Source organism: Periplaneta americana, chromosome 12 (genome assembly GCF_040183065.1).
Source record: "Periplaneta americana isolate PAMFEO1 chromosome 12, P.americana_PAMFEO1_priV1, whole genome shotgun sequence".
NCBI lineage: Eukaryota > Metazoa > Arthropoda > Insecta > Blattodea > Blattidae > Periplaneta > Periplaneta americana.
This window is the reverse complement of record NC_091128.1, coordinates 93,996,037-94,018,033: the sequence shown is the minus strand read 5'-3', so window position 1 is coordinate 94,018,033 and position 21,997 is coordinate 93,996,037.

The following is a 21,997-nucleotide window of genomic DNA, read 5'->3' as shown; positions in this document are numbered from 1 at the left end:
AAAACAGCATTATACTACATGTTACTCATGAAACATTAAAAGGTTAAGTTTTATTATTATTATTATTATTATTATTATTATTATTATTATTATTATTATTATTATTATTATTATTATTATTATTATTATTATTTCGATCCTTTTTCAGCAGATGTACGAATAATGCGGTTAGGTCTTCAATTTAAACTCATAGATTTACAATGTGATGTTAATATGAAAACTATATATAAGGACTTGATAAATGTTGAACTTTTCAAATCTTTGCCAAAAAATAAATATCCGAAGCTTCGTTCTTTCGCTTGCTCTGTTGAAGCCATGTTCGCTACAACTTACGTTTGTGAAAAATTATTTTCAACAATGAAAATTGTAAAAACTAAATTTAGATTACGACTGATAGACAAATATCTTCGTTATCAACTACGACTGGCAGTAAGTGACATAATTCCTGATTTTGAAACTCTGTCGCAGAGACATTCTGAAGACAGTTAACTTTAGGTTGTGATAATGTGTCCTATGTTTTCTTGTTCCTTTCTTTCTTCGTTGCACGTACTAAACATTAGTTTGTAACCTTATGCTCTATAAAACTATATTTAAGTGTTTGACGTAAGAAAAATGAAATCCGTTAATAAGTCAGACAGTTGCTTCACTTCCCCTTCGGGTGTCCGCCTCCCTCCATAGGTGCTATGCACGTTGCAGGTTACACAATGGCTCGGCGCATGATTACATTTTCGCCACGGCTGCAGTATCGTATTGAAATGTCCTTGGAATACATCTCAATAAAATTGCAGTTTCACAATTTAGCCTTCATAAATATACAATTTTTCTGTCCTTAAAATATAGAGAAATGACCGAAACATCATAGATAGCAGTAAGAGTCAGATCAAAAGCCCGGTTATTCCGAGAAACTGTTTGAAACTTCTGAATGACCGCAGGAAACCCTGAATTTAACGGAGGGATAGACACATTGAGACGGATCTGCTAGCGAGCTATTCAGAATACGTAATGCACGGCTTTACAGACGCCGAGACGCAAAAATAGAAGTGCAGAGTCGAGCTTAAAAACAAATAAACGGCAGAGAGCTTAGTCGAGCGATCTAGAATCCCTGCCGCAAACAATAATAACGATATACAACAGAACAACTGACTCTCATCTGTGCGAAAGAAATCGTAACGATCTCAAGCTGCTTGAACTTGAAATCAAATGTAAACAATTTGCTGTTGCAGGTAAATAAATCTGTAAATAAAGGGTAGCTACACAGAAAGAACCTTCATCTGCGGTAGCTAAACATTGGTTTGTTCTTAGTAAACGGTATTATGTTACAAAATATCACTTCACAAACTTCCCAGCCATCCGTTTAAACGCTCAGCCCTTAGTGATAGTCTGTCTTTCCTTTCTTCAATACATCAATTCATATATTCATCCAATCATCCATCCATCATCCATCGAATCATAATAACTGTCATATCTGTTATTTCCTCCTTTCAATTATACCTTTATCTAATCACTAATCCATCTATATTTCCTCTCATCTATCCATTAGTATCCAATCACACCAAACTATTATGATTATTTTTCATGACTCCATTCTTCTAATCTATACACCTACGCTCTCTGCTATTCTTTAATCCATCCACATAAGTATGCTCCTATGCTCTCTGCTGTCCATCAATCCATTTACTTAACCCAACGAATCATGCTCTCTATTATCCATTATTCCATCCACCTACTTATTAATCCGTTTTCTCTGATATCCATTAATCCATCCACCTATCTGCTATCTACCACCTATGCTCTCTGATATCCATTAATTCATCCAGTTATCTACCCATCCAAGCTCTCTGATATTCATTAATGCAGTCACTTACCTACCCCCACGCTCTCTTATTTCCATTAATACAGCCAATTACCTAACATTCAAGCACTCTGATATCCATTAATCCATCCAACTACCTACCCACCAAAGCTTTCTCTTGTCCATTAATCTATCCAAATACCTACCCGCCAAAGCTTTCTGATATCCATTAATCCGTCCAACTACCTACCCACCAAAGCTTTCTGACATCCAACTACCTATTCAGAAAAGCTTTCTGAATCCATTAACACATTCAACTACCTACCCACCAAAGCTTTCCCATATCCATTAATCCATCCAACTACCTACCCACCAAAGCCCTTCTCATATTCATTAATCCATCCAAATACCTACCCACCAAAGCTTTCTGACATCCAACTACCTGTTTAGAAAAGCTTTCTGAATCCATTAATACCTACCCACCAAAGCTTTCTGATATAAATTAATCTATTCAGCTACCTACTCACAAATCCACTCTTTTTCGGTCTTGGTGGTCTCATGATTACAATTCTGGCCGTTGGATCCTACGTTCAAGATTCCAAGCCTGGGCATGGACAGTCATTTTAATGGCTATTGAGATCCTTAGAATGGTTTCCTCCGAGACAGAAATAACGCTGTTGAGCCGGTGTCGCATCTTTACGGCATGTAAAAGATCCTGCTCCTGATAGAACTCTCCAGGCGAAATTTAACCGCTGTTCGTCGCCTGCTTTGAATTTCGACGTTTAATAACCTTTGCAGTTGGAACCGCCCTTGAATAAAATACAACGGAAATACCATTAATCCATCCATTTATTGTGTAGCCTACGTCAGTTCTTCTATATTTCTATCCATCCATTCATCATCCATATAGTCAATGAGTTCACACCTGTGGAGTAACGATTAGCGCGTCTAGCCACGAAACCAGGTGACCCGGGTTCGATTCCCGTTCGGGACAAGTTACCTGGTTGAGGTTTTCTTCGGGATTTTCCCTCAACCCAATATGAGCAAATGCTGGGTAACTTTCGGTGTTGGACCCCGGACTCATTTCACCGTCATTATCACCTTCATCTCATTCAGACGCTAAATAATCTGAGATGTTGATAAAGCGTCGTAAAATAACCTACTAAATTAAAATCTAGTCAATGATTCACCTATCCCTACATAAAATCACTCATTTGTCCCGCATATACATCCCATAATTATCTTTCTCTTTCATTTTTCACCATATTCTTTATACCGACTTATGCAATGAGGAGAGGCTTATACAGGTTGATTCACGAGGATTTACCGTCACTTACGAAGCTAATTTCCAAAGACATTCTGAGCAAAATTGTCATATAAACATGTGTCCTAATCTCAATATTTTCAAAGTTACAATAATTTGAAGTTGTAAATAAAATACCTTTTCTCTTTAGTTTTAAGGGTAAAAGAATATAACAAATAGAGAATGAACTGTTCAGAAGAATAGTGTTCTGAAGCTAAAAAAAAGCTTTCTTTTTATACAGATTTTGTTACATTATTCTTACGAACTTATAAAAAAATTCTTACAAATCATTCGACTTTAGGAACTTGATTCTTTGCAGTTTAACTATCAATCCTAATGGACAGGCGGCTTTTGTTTCTACAAATTATCTCTATCAAGGGTGGGATGATTTGTAACAATTGCTGTGATAAATGCGTAAGAAAAATGTAATTTTGTAGTTAAAAATCGAAAAAAAAAATCCTGTACGAAGAAACTATGAAATTCACAACATATTTTTAGTGTCAGAATATACGCTAATTAAAGAAATGATACTTTTGAATAGTTCATTCTTTATCTATAATATTCTTTTATTCTTAAAAGTGAATAATAATGGTATTTTACAAACAACTTCAAATTAATGTAACTCTGAAAATATTCTAGGACACATTTTTATGACTATTTTTCTCAGAAATGTCTCGAAAATAAGCTCCGTAAGTGGCGATAAAACTTCGTGAACCAGCCTGTATAGTGGGATGAGTCAATAGGTTGCAAATTGCCATAGAGATCTACATTTTGGAATGAGGCTCTTTAAACTATAACTGTTGGATGAAAATAATATCGATGTACGTACAAGTGAAACAAAGAAGCAGAAGTTGCAAGATAGCGTCATCTCTGCACAAGTATACTATTGACAACGTGGTCCGAACATTGGTACACGCTTTGTCTCGGATTGGTAATAATTCACTCAAGACTCACCACCTGTGACTATCCGTGCTAGCATATCGTCCCTTCATCCTGTCTCCTCAGATCAAGTCGCAGAACTGTTGCCAAGTTTCACTTGCCGACCGACTCTGTGTTCCACCCGTCAGAGAACTTCTACACCAAATTTCAGACAGCATGATGTAACAGACAATGCTCATCATACAGTATACGGACATCATTTCTTTATGAATATCCTTTACTGCTAGACCTTTTACCCATAAAAATTGCACAACTCAGCGCTGCTCGACAATGGTACTCGTGCAGTGGTGCAGCTTTTTTGCAACTGTTGCTTCTTTGTTTCGCTTGTGCGCACATAGATCACCTTGACACCTGGATAATAATTCTATTATCTAGCTGTGACAGCTTCAGCCGGCTCTTTGATTTTTAAACTACTTAATGACTCGCCTAGGATAATTTGACCAACATTAAACTCGCATGCATTGCAGGCCACCCAGATCTTATGGTCAGCACGGCACAAGGTCACCACTGAGGCAACACAGGACGGCACAATAGATTCACTAAACGTTTGCATAGCAAATGCTCTCCCACAGAGCGAAGGCTGCGGACCAATATTTAATATAATAGTAGTGAAATAGTGACTATTACAATGATGATGATCAGGCTTCGGTCCTGGGCACAGAAACGCATGAAGTTCAGAACGCACTAACTATAGTGTTGTGTTGGTCGAGTGGAGTGGGAGATGAAGCGCGCCGTTACTTCGTGTCTCAACATGTAAACAGTCCGTCACAGTACGGTACAAAATATATTTCACCCTGTACAAATGCAGTATATACAGTACATTCCTAGTGTAGACAATAAATGTCTACCATTAAAGTATTAACGTGAGTTGTAACCTTCAATCAGGTGTCCCTACGCCGAAGCCTGTTACACGTACCGCAGCCAAGCAGCAATAGGCCTACACACAACGGTAATGCACATTACAGTCGGGTGACTGCACACGGATCATGACGTCATTTATACTCGTGTACTCTAAACCTCATACTGGTTACTCTGTGTCCCTAGGCCGAAGCCTGATGATGATGATGATGATGATGATGATGATGATGATGATGATTGGTATGTTTATTATGAAATCCACCTTGTCAAAACATTAACAGTAACTTTAATTTTTATGAGTACATAAATACTTTATTTTTATTCTTTGCTTTGTATATAGTTTTCGTCACCAATTAATGTTATCATTGAACATGGACGTATTTAATTTTGCCCAAGCGATTATTGTAATTGTCCAATTCTATCTACATTACATCTGGAAACATGTTCTGCAAAACTTGATGCAGCTAAATGTAGCAGAAACATCCTTAATGAGAACTGAGCCCCGCCATGCAGATACGCAGACTAATGATCATGAAAACCAGCACAAATTCAGTGTGAACCTCTACAAATTGATAATTTACAGTTAGGGAGTTAACAGTGTTGACCATCGTTAGGTGAACGCCTGTAGCGTCGGCTTTACACGCCAGAGACACCAGTTCATATCACGAACGGTCCCACAGGAACACTATGTGGTTGAATGGTCCTTTCACACTAGACGATCGATTATATCAATAATTTATACACCATTTCAAAGAGCATCCTGGAAAAGGTGAAGTCTCTAATATTACATCCTGCAATGCACATATGAACGCGCTATAGAGAGTTAAAGAGGCGGAGGTGGGAGTACCCTCCATCCAATGGAAGTATATTACAGTTGTAGTTCGCTTTACGTTGCCCTCGGAGCACCATGGAAGGTGAACTACATTAGCACTTCATGGTGATGATTAACGGATTATTGGTGGAATAATAATAGGGAAAACGGGAATATCCGCGAAATATACCACCAATACAGGATCTATTTTACGAAGCTGGAAATATAACTCCATGTGGAATCGTATATAATACGTCCACCTAGTACAGTAGAGCGTCTCGTTTAGGCACAGTGAAAACGTAAACAAAGTGTAGCTAACGTGTGGGGGGAGGACGAAGGATGCACAAAGTTTTAGTTACAACATTTGATTACAATTGAGTATTTGGCACCCAGTATGAAACTATGATGAGTATACAATACAAATAACACTATAATTTTCGTTACAGATTTCTATGGGGGGAAAAACTTTTATCACAAATGCTTACAATGGAATTATTGCACACCTAACATTGAAAGTCAGGGTACCACTAACTCTTTTCTTTTGTTTTTTTTTTCTTTAATAAATAAGGCAACCGCCTCAAATAACATGTCATGAAAACAATAACGTTTACCTAGAGGATCGGCGACCAAAACTCGAACTGCAGTGATTAAATGTGACGGACAACCTATCAAGTAAGAAGTCGAAGGAAAGGTACTTGGCATAAAACTACAACCAGTAGTGGTTCCCACGGATAAAAGTTTCAAGTTTTGCTATATCAGTAATGTCACTGCTGTCATAAAGAGCCAGTGAATAATATACGATTTTTCTTGCTTCTTTTTTTAACCTTCCTCTTGAATATAATCAGGAATTTTCTAAATTCTTCCTCGATACTTGGTTGACAAATTCGTAGTCTTTCAAAATTAAAATCTTCTTATGGACAAGTTATTTAAGCTAGTTTAATCATTACTCTTTTGAGAAATTCTGTTCTATTAAAAGGCTTCAAAGCACGAGATATTTCAAACCCCATTAGGTAGCTGACTTCCTTACATTTATTTATGTCATCTTTCTCTTCCTGGCTATGGTTTAAGACGTGTCAATTCCTGGCGTTTAACAGTTCGTTGGCACATAATATTGAATCAGTTTTTCTACAATATTATTATTAAATGAATAACTAATAAATAGTTACCCTCATCTAAAGCTTAACAAGATTAAAATTGAGATAAAACCTAATAATTTTATCCTTCTAGGGAGAAGATCTAAAAATATCAATATTCTTGCACGTACAGAAGAATTATAGAAACACATACTTAGTGATCAGTAATAATGATGATGATGATAATGATAATAATAATAATAATAATAATAATAATAATAATAATAATAATAATAATACATTCATTATTCAGCTTAGCAATTAATATTTCTATATAGTCCTAATTGAACCGTTGAGCAAAGTAAACATATTACATTTTGTCCGACAGAACAACAAAAATGTTCTCCTTCTCATTCTTTACGAAACCACCTCTTATTGCTTGTAGAGACTGAGTTTGTAGAGCGACATGATACCGCCTCTGCTTGCCTTCAGTACGTGAATAAAAACACAGCATTGTACATGAAACTCCTCGTACCCGTTTGAATGCCTCTGATTACACGATATAATCACGACACACGCTTTGGTCACCGATGATCTAGAAACCTACACTAGACACAAAATTTAAGTCCCGCTGGCCCTTAGCACCGTTGAATACCAATAACTTAATACCTGTAAAGGACACAAAACAGGCAAATTAAAGAGAAAATGAAGCCCTTTCTATCCATATAATTTATTTTATTTCAGAGTGGAAATATTTTGTTTCATTGCATTTTTGTCCACCATATATTTCAAGTCATGTGACTTTGAGACGCCTTCCATTGAAAAGTGTTTTTACTTCCTGCAGCGGAGGGTAGAGATTTGTTCAATATTTGAACTATTGGGACGGGGTTTTCCTGCTCCTACGCTGTAATTAAGTATTGATCTGAACCAACTGTAACAGTTGCACAGGCTAGCTTTTACACCCAGAGTTAAAATAAATTTTTATTCTATGTTTCGCTTTCCACGCCACATATTGCTGGTTAGAAGGGCAGTCACAAGCAAGGCTGGTGCTATAGATACATAAATAACCGGGACAATATAAACCGCGCCCATAAAAACCTACCGCAATGCTGACTTTGTTGTGTATGGTTTCCTTTTGCTTCCTTTTAACCCAGTATTTCATAACCATCTGTTTTGGAAGTCATTTACGAGCACATGGGTAGACAAAATCGTGTTAACGCATGAATGACTTTCTGATTAAACCGTAATATTTCTATCAGAGCGTAATATGTGCTTCCTGAGTATTCTACGCACATATGCACGGGTGATGTACGACGAATAATTTGTTTTAGGAAATACGCAGTGTATCCGTATGGAAGGATATTAAATTCTTTTTTTGTACTCATCTTCGGCGACATTAAAAATAGTAGAGCAGTCGTGTAGAAACAACTTAAATCTGTACGTGCCATCTTTCACCTTTTCTAAGGGTGTGACAACTGTTAATACAGTATATGAATGTGAGCTTCAACTCGTTGCTGCAAATCGTTAATTTTTTTAAATAAATTAATAAAGCAATTTAAATTAATTTCTTGAACGTAATGAAATATAGTAGCGCTATAGGGACATTTATACCATCATCATCATCATCATCAACCACAGGTTGGACCAATAGATCCGTTCCGATCATACCGGTTCATTATCCAGTCATCTTGTCATCTTCTTCTAGGACAGGCCTGCAGAACTCGTAAGTAGGGGAAATATGACGTCAGCCTCACTCCACTTCTATTGGGGATGATCGACTTCCACGTAGAATTGTTTACATTCTCTGACCGTCAAAGGTCCATCAGTGGCGGCATGTTATTTTCAAAAAGAATTGTAATAAATTCATTGTTTTTATAATGCGTTATCAGATATCAATGTTTACAATTATGCTAGATTTCCTGTCGGCAGTTTCTTTGAGATTTCTTTGCACCTAACTTGCTTTAGACTTTCGAAAACTTTCCTGCTATCATCACCTACGGAAACCTAAATTTATAGCATTTAAGTAATGAACCTTGAAAATCACTATTAATTTCAATTCAAAATGAACACAACGAGTGACGTCCTTAATTTTACAGTACATAAATAAATAATATACAGTTCGTAATAATGAACTTATCCGAAAGTTTCTACATTCCATAATTCTTAATATGAGCTTTGTTGAAATGTGGTTTAATATTGAAATGACGAGTAGAAATAAATTGGATGGGACACGGTAAACAAGCAATTCTTTCGTCTTAAACAACAAAATAATCATATTCCCATTTTCTTTGGAAGTAGTATTTCTTCACGGGTTTACATTTTGCCATGTTCCAGTTCTCTTTAAACTGCAGTACGCGCATTGTGTGTTTATTTATTTATTCATTCATTCATTCATTCATTCATTCATTCATTCATTCATTCATTCATTCATTCATTCATTCATTCATTCATTCATTCATTCATTCATTCATTCATTCATTCATTCATTCATTCAATTATTTATTTATTTATTTGGCTGGAGTGCGTTACAGTGTTGAGTGTCAGCATTGACATCCGGTCATATAACTCTCACTCACTTACCAACGTACAATTTATTTATCGTCCTATTACTAGTAAAACCAGTTAAGACCAGTAATACAAGTTTTGTAAGAACAGGACGAATGCACGAAAAATCATAGTAAATTGTTCAAATAAAGTAATTGGTTTGTTGCCTGCATGCAACATTTCGGACTTATTTCATTTTAGTAGAATACAGAGCACTGAAAGACAAGTCGGGGACTGTAATTAACTTATTTTACACAAAAACTGGATTAATCGGCTTTACTAGTAATGGGACTATATATACATAGGTAGACCTTCTTACATTATATGCACACATACATTTTTAAATTTATTTTACACCTTTTAATTTATTTATTACCCTCATTCATTTTTCTCTTACTTTCTAAAGATATATTCCTAAGTATTTTATTATCTGTTCATTTGTAATTCTCGATAGCGTATTGCATACCTGCCGCCGCGAGAGGGAATGTTGATGCAGCCGAGCGTAACTAGAATGCCATGACCGCACTGTTAGAAAAGGTGGGTGGGGTAAGAAAGGGAAGTAAAGCAGTCGCTCTGAGGAGCTACAGCTCTTCAGGTCTGTTCTAGGACGACACACATCACGATATCCAAATTGTTGGTAGTTTAGTACGATCTTCGTCAGCCTTTCATCTTCCATCCGAAGGATGTAGTCTTGCCAATTTCCTTTTCCTCTTGTATCTTTTCATTAAAGATAAAAATCTCTAATTATCTCTAATAAAAGTATTTATTTATACGAGTATTATCGAAAAAATAATTATTATTGCAAATAAAAATTTACACAGGATTTAATGAAATCACAGTGGTTGCATGGAAAGTCTATATTAAAATTAAAGCAATAAACTAGGCCTACCATAAATGTTCTTTAAGAATCAAGTGGAATGGTTCCCAAAGTGTGAGTCGTGACCCCCTGGGGGTAGGTTTTATTGTAATAATGTGAAACTTATTTTACATAAATAGGAGCTTTCAAATGCTACAGGCATTTTAAGAACTTCTTTTACAAGCTTGAGGTATTCTTGCATTCTTCTGATCCAAAATAATAATTGGTCTAAACTCTGCGAAAAAAAAGTATATTTTCAACATTCCATTAATTACTATACTTTATAATTCACATAAAGTTTGTGTGACTGCAACCTGTGTATATTTTTGTGCGGCTTTGCTTTGTTTATAGTGTGATTTTTTTTTTCGAATTTCAGCCAGTTGAATGTAGCTGTTTAAAAACTAACTCAGTATTAAATTGTGACTATCGTAATTGTTTTGTTTTCTTTCGGAAAGTACTTAAAAAGCTGTCGATTAAAATTGTGCAAACTTAATTGCACGTGCGCTAGAACAAATTCAGTATTCTTCGTATCATATGGTACGTAGCTAAATTTTCCATGAGTTCTTTAACATACTGAAATGAATCAATTTTTTTTTCTACTGAAGTCGTTCGGAAATAAAGTTTCCTTATGAAACGGTCGATTTGATCTCAGATCGTTGTTATCTTAATACCTTTGACTTGCAAACTACTATTCAAAGTGTTAAGTGTTGGAAAAATATATCAACAAGGAAAGCCAGTCTAAGAAGTCAAAAAAGATTGGCAAGTAGGTTTGTGTATTCCGATTTCCCGTCTTGTAGATACCGGATCATTAAATGTTGGGTGAATATCTGACCACTCAGCCTCTGCAGGGGTTAGGTTGAGTGATATCCAGTGGTTTAGAGTAAAATGATCGTTGTTTTCGATTTTACAGGGATGTGTGTTTTTCGAGTGGGACTAGATACGATTGATATCACAGTAAACCTTTCTTTCCGAAATCTTACAATATTTTCTTCTGTCTTTCCCCTCGAACATAAATGTTTCCGTCGAAACCTAAATATTATGAATGTCCCGTCTAGTTAGTTTTGAAGAATGTCACATTTTTGTTGCTTCTTTCTATTGCTTTATTGCACTCCATAGATCTTACATCAACATTGTGGTTTTGAGGTCTTGAGTTATGAATTACTAAGTTACTTAGATTAAATAAATAGCATCTTCACCCTCTTAATATTTCAAATATGGTGTTATTTACCTGATTGACTAGTTTCTTTGTTATACCTATCATCTTCTGAATTCTGAATTCAGATAACATCATATTTGAATTATTAACACAGGGAAGTTGTTATTTAAACAACTTCATAGTTCATCAGTGATTATAAATGTTTTAAACGAGTGCAATCAACAATGAAAAATATATTAGATGCATGTTTAGTAGATCAATTGAATTTAGAGGCACATACAGTATTCATCACTTGAGTAGAAAGCATAAATTTGGAGGAATTGTGTTAATTAAGCCTTTTCTGTTAGTCCTTAAGAGCTTCTGCGTAATTCATCAGGTAGCCTACTTCATTGAAGACTGCAACATACGACTAGTGAACTCACTGAACGCGGAATCTTTAAGTGGTCACCTATTTCTATAATACGCCACGCACATCTTGATTCGTAGCCGGAGCACGCCGATGCAACCCGCAACATATCTTTCCGTAGCGGCAGCTGCTCGATGCAACCCGCAACATATTATTGAAAAAGTATTATGAAGTTTGGTTTTGAGGATATTTGGTCCTGTCGAAAATATCCGGTCGGATATTTAGTCGTGTGTTAAATGTCCTTTCCAAAAGTTCATTTCGATGAGATCCTTTCCAAAACGTCAAAACCAGAAAGTTCACTCCTAAAAAATGTCCAAACCCGAAATGTTAGCTCATCCAAAATGTCTAATCTCTAAGTGTCTTCCGTCTCTTACACTTTCTTTTTATCTATTACTGTTAGATTGATTCGCAAGTAGAATTTACATGTTCAACCAGAAACACTCGTTGTTCCACCGCGAACACCATTTTTCTTATTCCAAAACGAGTAAGCAAATGATACGTCTGACTCTGTCAACAAATTGTCTGACAACTGAGTAACAAGTGCGTAGGGGGATAAATGAAGATTAACGAATGATAATGGCGCATCGAATGCGCATAAAGAGAAATGGGCGGCATTTGTAAAATATTTTGTATAACTGAACTGAACTGCACCCGAGCACGAGCTTCTACTCTTTCGATCTGCAATGCGTAATGTAGCTGAAACCTAATGTATTAAATAAATTTGAATTTGAATTTGAAATTGAATTTTCGATATATCGTGTACAAACTATATTAGTAATTATACGTGTTAAGTTTCACTGCACTGCGACTTTTCGGACGCACTGTATTTTCTTATGTATTATTTATTATTGTAAGATTAATTTTACGAAAGTAATTTCAAAAGCAAGATAACAAAAGCTCTCTCGGCTGACATATTCCACCTCTTGTTCAAATTTTCCACCAGAACCACAACAGCAGACCAGAGCTTTATCATGTAGCTATTAGATGGCGCATATGTTACGCCAGACTCTAGCAATATCAGTTATAAGATGGCTGCAAACGTACAGTATATTAAATAACGATAAATTCTGTGAGAGTGTGGGAAAATTTATGGCAAAAGTTCGACAGCTGAGGGTGGAACTGGCTTAGGAAATAAGGGGAAGAGTTATTTATTAGTAGAGCCCGGATATTAGACAAAATGCCTCTTTTAAACTGAGTGTACGTATGAAAGACCTATTAGAGATAAACACGTTTCCACACATTTGGGGACGATAGGCCCAATTTTCATTTTGCCTTTTTGCCTATTTTAGCACCCATTGTCTATTTTAAGGTTAAATGCCTTTTTTTTAGCCTTTAAGTAGTTATTGTACATTTTCTATATTTTTAATGCATTTAAAATAAACCGCACAGACATTATGTCAGAAAACAAAAAAGAACGGCTGTAAAAATTAAAAATAGCCTATATATTCACCTCACAAAAATATTTGCTGAGAATCTTATTCTCCAGCAATATATATGTTTCCAAGAAGTCGTAAACTCTTCTCCCCTACCGATTCCATCTTTTATGTCACTTAACAAAGACGTTTGCACAATATAACCCCCAGTGCTCAGGTCACTTCAGGGTTTACCAGCGAAAGAAAGAGGATGAGGGAAGTATTAAAAGCAAATCTCCAGGTCCCGTTACTGTTGTCGCTTGCACGCACAAGTCACGCGTTCTTTGAAGTCTCTAACCCCTTCTCACATCTCTCTTTTTGAGACAATACACAATCGGTTTTTCCCGATCTCTGAAAGAAAGTAGAGACAGTCTTTCTGAAATTTATTTTAAGTTTGCTCCAGTCACTTCAGTAGAAGTAGAAAGATCTTTTTCCACCATGAAAAACGTTCTGACAGGCGGCTCACTATGTAAGTTGACAACTTAAAAAAGCATCTTGTTGTGACATGTAACCAAGGAAAGTGAGTACCGTATGGGATAGTTTATTAAATATTTGTCTATTTCCATGAATAATAAATGTCTAATTCACTGCCTATTTTTTTACTATTTTAGTGCCTGTATGTCTGCCTTTTTTAACCAAAATAAATGCCTAAACACACGCGCTCTATTTATTAGTGTTGTAATGGTAGTATTAACACTGAGCGAATAAGGTAATTAGGGGATAATTTTCTTTTTTTAGGCCTATTTACTGTGTTTTTTTATATTTTTGTTTTCTTTATTGCGTGTGTATATGTTTTTACGCATTATCTTTCTACTTATTATTTGGATTATTTATTGCAGTTCCAATAAGGAATTGAATTGTTTCTATATATATATATATATATATGTTTCACTGTGTTTTCTTCTTTCATATCTTACATTTATTTTATTTTTATTATTTGTGTGAAATTTGGGTTTGAAGTTAGATTAGTTGTAATTGTGATAATTAATGATAACTGTAGTAATAATAATAATAACTGTTGTTTCACTATTTAATTATTAGTAGTATTAGTTTTGTTTTCTTTGAAGATTCAAACTGTGCATAGTTATAGCACGAATGGCCGTACGGGCTCTTGGGAAGGATCTTGTGTACATGAGTTTGTATAATTGTGTATCAATAAATGCACTTCAATCATTCATTCAAAGATGGCTGCACGCACGGAAACATGGTCAAACATGAAAGTACATAGTGTGATCCGATTTTTGCGTCTGAAGAGCATCTCAAATGTAAAAATTCATTTTTAAATTGTTGAGGTGTACAGTGCGAACGTGACGCTCCCGATGTGAGCCACAGCCGCGACCTCGCTCCCAGTGATTTTCTTCTTTTCGCACCGTTGGGTGGTATGCGATTCAATACCGATCGGCCGTTCAACAAGTCTTCATGATTTGTATTCAGGGACGTCACAAAGATTTCTTTTATACCGGCATCGATGTCTTGGTCTACCGTTGGAACAAGTGTTTGGACAAGTATGATGACTATGTTGAAAGTCAATGCTTACCAGTGCCGTATTACTGTGTATCAGTATATCTGCTGTGAAGTAAAGTTTGTCCATGAGAACTCTTGTTATCTTACTTTTTAACCACCTTCATATTAGCCTATATAGTCAAGCAATGCTTATCAGTAGACACTAGATGCGGGATGGCTTAAGGAAAAGTGAAGTTGTTTCGTATCAAAGTATATGGCACGTGCCGCGCCGTCCGTGTTTTGTGTACCTGACGAGTAAAGCAGCGTACAAAACGAATGAACCCCGATCTGTTCATAGTAACATTGCAGCGCAATGTGTGCAGTTGTTTTATCCTGCTCAAGTATTTAGTACGCGTTGAATATGTTGTGCTGATCCATTCATAATGGCAAAACGTTAAATTCGCTCGGAGATACGAAATGCAATTAAGAAGTATGAGAGTGACATTTTATGTATTAACGAAGACAATATTGTGTGTAATGTATGTGCAATTGAAATAAAAACCAGAACAACTCCGGCTATAAGGAAACATTGCAACAGTACATCGCACAGGAAATGCGTCGAAATGAAATCTGAGGAAACATCATCATCATCATCATCATCATCATTTAATTATGCGGGTCTAACGACACGTGCAACATGATGCTCAGTACAAATATTCCTCTTAAGAAATTGAGTGATCCCCATTTTAAAGGTTTTCTTCAGAAATTCTCTCGATACAAAACTGTTTAAGCGATAGGCGAAGACGATTCAGCTTCGACAACTTACGAGAATATATCATCGTTTACTGCAACGCTGGTAATTGCATCAATGATGAAAAGAATTGAACCTTGCAAGGTATGTACTACAGTACGTTATTTTTATTTTCCTTCTGACTGTAGGGAGATACAGTAGCATGTTGACGTCGTCTGTTTACATTTAAAACCTGTTCAGCCAATGGTTTGAATGAAAAAAATGTAACATATAGTAAATGTGCACCTACATTCAACGATAAGTCAACCCGCATCCACTGTCTACTTATCAGTAAATTCAGCACAAATTATTAAAAAGAATGTGTCAATAAAATATTCTTAAACTGTCACTATTGCATGTACGACACAAATGATGTGAATATTAGTATATTATACACTTATAAAATTACTCATTTTTAATTTAAACATCAATGAATAAGAACCGACAATTTGTGATCAAAATATTAATCCATACTTAAGGTAGGACTTGAAGCAAATATACTGGGCTCATTGTAGGCTTTAGTCGTTGAATTCACCATTCTACAAGTAGCCCTACGTATAGTCCTGCTAAGATTTTGAACATTGGTGAAACAGCCACAAAGTTTCTTTGTCGTGCATTTAACTCTCGCATCCATCACTCCAGTTTCCACTTGACGTCTTGACGTATTAATTCCGGCGTCAATTGACGTGTAACCCAAACTGTTATAGACAGACGTGCGTGTTATATACGTGACACGGCAACTCACGCCACGTCCAGTTCCTGCCGTGTAGACTCAGTCGTTCCTTCGAAACAGGCAGCTTCTTCAGACATATTCTTTTATAACCAAAATAACAATGATGTAATGGAGATTTAATGGCTCGCTATATGCGCAAAGCTTTCATAATAAAGTTATTAGACCTATATAGTGTGAAAATAATATACAGTACATAACTGTGCAGGTGTTAATAGCTTATTCCTTGGATGGTGTCAACAAAAATTTCTAATACTATATCACATAGATGGGCATCGTCCCTCACTTGAGAAATAATGCCTCACTGACCTTCACAGAGCTTATCGCTCTGAGTGACATCATCTTCACAGTCCACGTTCCTCCCTCACACAGCTCCTAGGCGTGGGCAGGTTCTATGTCAGTTTCATAAGCAATATCAGTGGTGGCATAATGGCATTATCAAAGCAGTGTGTACGTATTTAGAAAAACGATTATTTCATGAAAAATGGGAGGAAGAGTTTTTTTGCTCTTTAGAAGGGGAGAACAAACGATGTATGTTATGCTCGAAAATCCTATTAGTCATTACGAAATTTAATATACAACGACATTACACCTTATGTCATAAAGAACATGCTGAATTAGAAGGTAAGACAAATTAAATGTTATTTTTCGTACTATTCCGAAGAAAATTTATGATCTTAACATTTGCATACCGGCAGTATACTAAATACGACATTATACCTTAAACACGCTGCATTAAAAGGTACGAGGAATTAAATGTTGTTTGTACGTAGTATTTCCAAAAGAAAATTATAACGAAAATATCAAATGTGCGTAGAAAACGAAATATGATTTTCTGAAATTATTTTAGGTCGAGAACGTGCAAATCTATTAAGTAATCTTGATAAACGCCAGAATATTCAAGAAAATAAACGTAGACAACGTGATGAAATATTATTGGCTAGTTACGCAATTTCTCGCCTGTGATTTAAATCAGTTCAATGATGGAGAAATAGTAAAGAAGTTTATGATTAAAGCTGCCGAATTAATTTGTCAAATTGAATAAAAGTTTTCGAGCCTCTCACGTTAACCAAGCGCTTTCCTAATAATTCGCCACTGACCGCCTTAGCGATTGCGATAAGGTGACGCAGGTCACAGCAGTTCACATTACATTTCCCATCCTAGTCTGCAGTCTCCTCTCCTAGTAAACAAACTATTTCAAATCGAGTGCCTCACGTAACGAAAATTGTGCCCATGTATGCTATATCAGTTACAAATGAACACTTTTCTTAGAAAAAAATAAATTTACTATAATTGTTAAGTACTGTCTGTACAATTCTGATTTTTACTCTTATCTTTAGAGAAACTGATCAAGAATGATTCCTCCCTTTGCAGTTTTTCAACAAAATTGACGCATTTCTTGCGAAATGAATAAAAGATTAACACTTATCTCTATTTCCTGTCATTAGAAAGTCGTGCGACCATGTTGCAGAGACTAAGGAACGGAATGCTGCTATTCAGACCTGAGTCCGTAGATGAGCCGGCGATGCGCTGTTGCCAAAATACGCAGAATTTCAGCTCAATTTTCTATTTAACCATGCTCTTAGTTACAAAGCGCATAATAGGTTTTTTATTTAGCTATTTAAGTGTATTCTATTACCCTCTTTAATCTTCACATTTACATAACTTCCACTGTGTATACTTTCAAATTTGGAATACAGATTTATATAAATATATTGAATTTTTATAATACAGATCTCCCTGTAACATTACATTGGCTGTTAAGCTTCTCGACAGCCGTACCAGGGCTATATCGATGCACTTACAGGCTCACATTGGTTCATTTTTACTTAGTCGAACCTCTTTTACTACATGGTATAGATAATTTACATAGAGCTTTCCATCTCATCCGATCTTCAGCGATTGTCTTACAAGCAAATATTCTGATGGGGGCAATAAAAAGGTTACTTTTTTTTTTTCTTTCACCATGTTCATGTTAATAATGTCAAAAGAAGTGCTTATAAAAATTTTGGCCACTCGATCGCAATTACGAGGACCGTAAAAAATAAGTTCGATAGGGGCCGTTAACAGAAAGAAAACACAATTTCATTGAAAAAATTATTGGAACAGACAGAGCAATTGTTGAGCTATTTTTTCAACATATTCCCCTGTCGGAATTGAGACATTTGTCATATCACGGAATCGACAGAGAGGTGCAGACGGCTGTCAAACGCTGGTTCAGATTCCAGACGGCTGACTTCTAGGACACAGGCATATTGCACCCATTTCTACTGCTTTTATTTTAACGAGGTCGAAGGAATTAGCTACGTCGTGACGAAAATAACGAGAATGGCAGTTCCACGAAGTGTTCCGCGAAGTGTTTAATCACATACTGTAAGTAACTTAGCAACAAATATATTCTTCTCAAAGAGATATAGAGTAAAGTTGCCTATTTCTGTGATACTCCTAATCCCGTGATACTTTTTAAAAATTGAATGTCAGTCAAAGTTTTGCCGTTCTACCATAGCGTCAGACATCTTTCTCGAAAGATATCTTTTGCCTACTTTTGAGACATCGGTGAACTTCCTAGCAAGATACCCAACCTCATGACATTCAGTGAAAAAAAAAAAACGTAGGCCTATCACGGAATTAGGAGTATCACGGAATTAGGCAACTTTACCCTACTGGAAGTAGCGTTGGAATGAAAAGTTATGCGCAGGAAATAATTTACCGTAATATTAATTAGTTCATCAGTGATCAACTCCTTAGTTAGAGTTTCGATATAGATATTTAATTTATTCTTTATTTTGGAAAATTCATGTCTAAGAATGTGTGATTAAGACTGTGTAAAATAACATTAAAATCTTCTTTACTTATTGACTTTGAAACCTGGACATTAAGGAAGAATGATAAAAGACGAATAGAAGTTCAATAAAATGAAATTGTTAAGATCGTTAGCAGAATTTGTACAATAAGGTTCGAAAGTCTTGTCCCCCCCTCTTATTAATATGTTGATGTGCATCCATTTTGAACATGTCATAGCAGATGTGTGACAATGGTTGATACTTTACGTTCCAGCTTGTTTAGTGATCCAGAACATCAGTATGGGCACCATCATTGTCGCGGCACAAAATGATGCTGCGCCATGTCCTGTGTGAAATTTTCCGCAGCAAAGGCGGTGTGATTTCCCTGACTGCCCCCCTAACAGCTTGCTTCAAATCTTCAGTTGTCTGGTATCGATGTTTCGAGACATGCTGCTTAATTATTCCCCAAAGGGAAATCACACCGTCTTTGCTATGGGAAATTTCACACATGGCGCCGCACCAGTTTGTGCCGCGACAGTGTTGGTCCCATACTGATGTTCTGGATCACTAAACGAGCTGAAACGTAAAGTATCAAGCATTTTCACATCAACATACAAACAAGGGGGGGTGACAAGATTTTCTGATCTTACTGTAGAATAGATCATGTTAGAAAAGAAAGTATAAGAAGCATGCTTGGGGACGCTAATATTGCAGAGGCAATAGAGGGATACAGGTCACAGTGGAGAAAATATATTTTGAGACTGGAGGGATTTAGGTTACCGAAACTGGCACTATAATATAAGCCAATAGGAAGGAGGGATATTGGAAGATCAGAAAGAAGATGATCTGACCAGATTTGAGTCTCGGAATGGACCCTGGAGGTCCAATCCTTGTCTGTTTAAGTGATTATATTTGAACGCGATCCTTCTACCAATTGTATTTTATGTGCAGACGTCACGACAGTCGGTACAATAAGGAGGACTCTTTATAGCAAAGTAAGAGAAGACACAAGCAATAAATTTAAAAGTCGACCGCGATTCTGATATTAACATATGGTTTCGGGACTTGGACGTTAACAAAAAAGAAAAAAATAGAGGCTTCTGAAATCAGATTCCTTCGATCAATAGCAAGATATACTTTAATGGATCATAACTATAGCAATGAAATCAGAAGAGAGTTTAAACTAAATGGTTTGAAAAAGAAAGAAAATAATATTAAGTGTAATTCAAAATAAATTAAATCTCAAACAAATTAATTGTTTATTTTAGAAAGGGCACAAGTCACATTTTTATGGAAATTGATGTTTTGTTAAAAATACAGGGTGTTAAAAAAGTATCCCATATTTTAGGTCGTGATAGTATGTATCTAAACAAGAAAATAATGTCTAATAAACATGGGTCCTACAACACATACTTTCTGAGATCTGAACACTTGTTCATAGGAGGTGCTCAATGTGACGTCATTTATGGCAATGCATTTCTCTGCCCTACAATACAGCAGACTATCAGATAATCATACTGTAGTTGATACCCTTGGCATGGAATAATGATATGTCACAAGGAATACTGAAAACAAAGGTCTGGTTGCGGATATGAGCGGGATTCAGCAGAGATGATGATGTGAATTTTCGTAACCTGCATGTGTAGGCTGATGAAAATCCCCATGAAGTTGAAGAAACAAGGCATCAGCACCAATTCTCAATCAACGTATGAGCAGGCGTTCTTGGTGATAGATTAATGGGGTCATACGTGTTACCACAAAGATTAACTAGGGATCGTTATCAGAACTTTCTTATTAACGTATTAAAACAAATTTCAAAGAGTGCGTGATTCCTTACGCCAAAGGGCAGAGGAATACATTGCCATGAATGTACGTCACATTGAGCACCTCCTATGAACAAGTATTCAGATGTCAGAAATTATGTGTTGTAGGACCCATGTGCCCATTATTTATTTGTTTTGATGCATACTAGCACCTCCTTAAATACTGGATACTTTTTAACACTGTGTATAATCCTTTGGAGTAGCCGCATTAAGTTTAGAAAGGGCACATTCCTAACTCGACTCCATTTGTTGCAATGGAGGATAGATGAATACTTTTATTTGAAAAAGGACACATAACCTTACTTTTGGAGTTAACATAAGGGCTATTAAAAAAAAGGTACTGTACACCTAGAAGAGTATGGAACACTCATGAAAGAGGACTCAATAAATAAAATGAAACGGTGTTATTAACAGACAGTGACATCATATTGAATTCTGATAACTGGTGGCCTCAGTATTTCAGAGAGTATGTAACTTCAAGTGAAACAATGCCAATCAAAAATAAGAAAGAGAGAAAGGTTTTTTAAAATATCCAAGCTATACTACTTCGAAATGGACAAAATAAATGTTAAAGGAAGTGCTGATATCAATGCGTTTGATCAAAGTACGTTTCTTCTTGAGAAGCCTAATTTAATAACATATCACTTCTCCGAATGAGCGAGCTTTTGAAGAAAAAACCCTATTAATGTAAAAAAATTTAAGATATCTAAAAAGTTCTCAGATATGTAAGTGAAGAGTCAAAGTCTTTCTATGACACCGTTGTAAATTGGCCAACTATAACATAGGATAATGCAGAGTAAAGCTATCCATGCCAAAAGTGGAAAATAAGAGGCATATTTCCTTGTTTAACACCATTTTGTACACTTATTGTTCATTAAAGCATTGCTTTCTAATAAGTCCACTTTTTGAACTCTCATTGTTCCTGTGTTTAATTTAGAAAGGGCATATGTCCAAGACAAACAAATACATATAAACCATCCTTTTAATTTAAACAATTTCAAACTCATGTGTAAAGTGTATTTTAGTATCTTTCGCAAGAGTCCACACCTGTGGAGTAACGGTTAACGCTAAACCAGGTGGCCCGGGTTCCATTCCCGGTCAGGGCAAGTTACCTGGTTGAGGTTTTTCCGGGATTTTCCCTCAACCCAATATGAGCAAATGCTGGGTAACTTTCGGTTTTGGACCCCAGACTCATTTCATCGGCATTATCACCTTCATCTCATTCAGACGCTAAATAACGTATGATGTTGATAAAGCGTCGTAAAATAACCTACTAAA